General features: G+C 38.3%; 1 pseudogene; it reads left to right on the forward strand.

The window, feature by feature from the left end:
* The first annotated feature begins 1,640 nt into the window (after positions 1-1,640).
* Positions 1,641-2,499, forward strand: LOC119245603 (general transcription factor IIH subunit 3-like; annotated as a pseudogene).
* The last annotated feature ends 824 nt before the right edge of the window (positions 2,500-3,323 follow it).

Raw genomic sequence — 3,323 nt, forward strand, 5'->3', positions numbered from 1 at the left:
GGTCCCACCTGGCGCGTAGACCTCTCCTGCTGCCCGCTGCTCCCCTCAGCAGTGTACTTCAGTCCTTCTGCCTATTCTGTTCCCTGCTCTGGCTCTGGTGAATTCTCTCACCCTCCTGCACTTCTGACTGTACCCAGTGCTTGTTCAAATAAATAAATAAATCTTTTTTAAAAAATTTTCAAAAAAAGTCTTTAAAAAATACGCAAAAGTACAACTGGCATTTTTTTTTTAAATTTATGAACATCTCAACCAAGTTTAACCATTACTGGAGGAAACAAAATTCATAGATATCTTGGATTTTCTTTTTATTCTTCCATAATTAAAGTGAGTGACTGCCCCTTTGAAAACTCTGGGGTAACAAGAAGAGGATAAGGGAAAAGACTGTGGGAATCTTGAAACATGAAACATGGAAGACTTATAGGGGAATACCTCTATGTGGTATAGGAGAGGTAGTTCACAAATATGCTTCTCAAACTCAATAGTTACAGAAATATTATCTGATGAGACTCAACACACTTTCATGATGAAAACTTTCAGTAAGATGGGTATAGAATAAGCCTCAACATAATAAAGGGCAAACCTATAGTTAACACCAAACTCAATGATGAAAAACTGAAAGTTTTTCCTTTAAACTCAGGGACAAGACAAGAAAGTCTTAAATATAGTACTTGAAATCCTAACCAAAACAATTAGGAAAGAAAAGTAAATAAAGGCATCCAAATTGGAATGAAGGAAGTAAAATTATTACTATTTGCAGATGATATGATTTTGGACATAGGAAACCCTAAAGCCAACTATGAGTGCCTTGGTGGTCAGTGTGGTGTGGTAACATATGTGTTATCACTTGTGTGTGTATATATATATATATATGTATATATATATAGTGTGTGTGTGTGTATAGTGTGTGTGTACATATATATTGACACACATACATATATAATTTATATGGAACTAGAAAACATCCCAAATATCCAAAAAAAAAAAATCCTGAGATAAAAAGAACACAAATGGAAGTATTATGCTGTTAAATCAAACTATTCTCTTAAACTATTCTCTTAAACTACTTTGCTGTAATCAAAACATGGTATAAGAATAAAAACAGACACAGATCAATGAGACAGGAATAAAGAAATACATACACATATGCATGCGCACACAAACACACACCTTACCAAAAAGAATAAAGGCCAAGAAAATAAAGTGAAGAAAGGCTTCTTTGAAAATATGTTGGTGAAACTGCATAGACAGAAAAGAATGAAACTAGACCACTACCTTGCACAGTAAACAAAAATTAATACAAAATGAATTTAAAATTTCAGTGTAAGACCTGAAACTATGAAGTATATAGAAGAAAACATAGGCAATATGGTCCTTGACAGCAACCCTTGCAATGTCATTGTGGATTCACCTCCAACAACTGGGAAGAACAAAAGCAAAAATGAACAAATTTGAAGTACCTCAAACTTAAAAACTTCTGCATACTGAAAGAAACCATCATCAAATTGAAAAAGAAGAGAGTAATTGAAAAAACGTCTCCAACAAGAGGTTAATATCATATATATATATAAAGAACTCATATAATTCAACAAAAAGAAACAAACTGATTTTAAAATGAGCAGAGCAGAAGGACCCTGGCTGCCATGGTTTCAGACAAATATGAATTTATAGTTATCATAGTTGATACACTCCAATTTTGTGGGGGATGCAAACATTAAAGGGATCTCAGCCTACCTTATCAAAATACATAGATTCTGTAATGGTGCTGGAGTATTCTCATTTATTCATGAACTGTTCCAACAAACTTGTAAGTCACACTCAAGAAAATTGATTCTTGTATCCTGGAAAGAATGGCACACTTGGAGTCTTCTTTGGAGACCCTGGAAATCCTCCTTGTGAATTTAATCCCTTGGGGAGTAAAGACATTTACTGTTAACAGCAGTAAATGAAGTTATTGTTGAAGAAATGAAAGATCTAATGACCAAGGGTGATATAAAGGGTCAAAATACAAAAATGCTGCTGGCGGGACCCCTCACCAAAGGGCTCTGCTACATTCATAGAACGAACAAGGAGGATAAAGATAATCAGGAAATGAAGTCAAGAATACCGGTTATTAGGTCTGCAGAAGATAATGCACTGCAGTATATGAACTTCATGAATGTCATCTTTGCAACACAGAAACAGAATATTTTGATCAATGTCTATATTTTAGACTCTGATTCAGGACTCCTCTGACAGATTTGTGACATCACAGGGGGATTATATGTGAAAGTGCCTCAAATGTACTCCCTCTTGTAGTATTTACAGTGCATTTTTCTTCCTGACCAAATTCAGTTCTCAGTTAATCTCCACCCCCCACCCCACCCCGCCCTGATTATTGTTGACTACTGGGCTGCTTGCTTCTGTCATCTCAGTTCCACTGAAATTGTCTCTGTCTGTTCTATGTCTTTATCACTTTTCTACAATTTCAGCTCTATCTACACTATCTGTGAGTATCTTTGAATTTCAATGCTAACTTCCCCTTCAAAGAACAGAGCCTTGAAAAATGTATTCCTCTCTGTTGCATTTCAGGATAGCCTTTAAGATTTCTAGGCCTGGGCCTCCCCGGTGGCATAGCGGTTGAGCGCTGGGTTGTGAAGCTTCCCACAGCCTCTGCAGCACCAGTTTGATCCCCGGCTGCCAGGTGATGGTCCCACATGGCACGCAGACCTCTCCTGCCACCCACTGCTCCCCTCAGCAGTGCATTTCGTCAGTCTGCCTGTTATGCTCCCCACTCTGGCTCTGGTGAATTCTCTCTCCCTCCCATGCTTCTGACTGTACCCAGTGCTTGTATAAATAAATAAACTTTAAAAAAAAAAAAGATTTCTAGGCCTTTCAAATTTAAGACCAAGACAAAAAAACTGAACGTGTCTGCATGATAATAAAAGTTGTTTTCCAAGGCCTCCCCCGGTGGCGCGGTGGTTGAGCGCTGGTCTGCGAGGCGCCTGCAACCTCTGCAGCACCGGTTTGATCCCCGGCCACGGGTGAGGGTCCCGTAAGGCACGCAGGCCTCTCCTGCCGCCCGCTGCTCCCCTCAGCAGTGTGTTTCATCGGTCTGCCTGCTTCTCTTCCCCGCTCTGGCTCTGGTGAATTCTCTCACCCTCCAGCACTTCTGACTGTACCCAGTGCTTGTATGGATGAATAAATAAATCTTTAAGAGGAAAAAAAGTTGTTTTCCAATCTCTTAGAGCTATTAATAGAAATTTTTATGGTGAACACTTACTTTGTTAGGAAGATTTTGAAAAAATACAGATATTTATAAAATAATATTTAATGAAGTTCTTTAC

The sequence above is a fragment of the Talpa occidentalis genome, unplaced genomic scaffold (genome assembly GCF_014898055.3).
Source record: "Talpa occidentalis isolate TD23 unplaced genomic scaffold, MPIMG_talOcc4v2.1 talOcc4.15, whole genome shotgun sequence".
Classification (NCBI taxonomy): domain Eukaryota; kingdom Metazoa; phylum Chordata; class Mammalia; order Eulipotyphla; family Talpidae; genus Talpa; species Talpa occidentalis.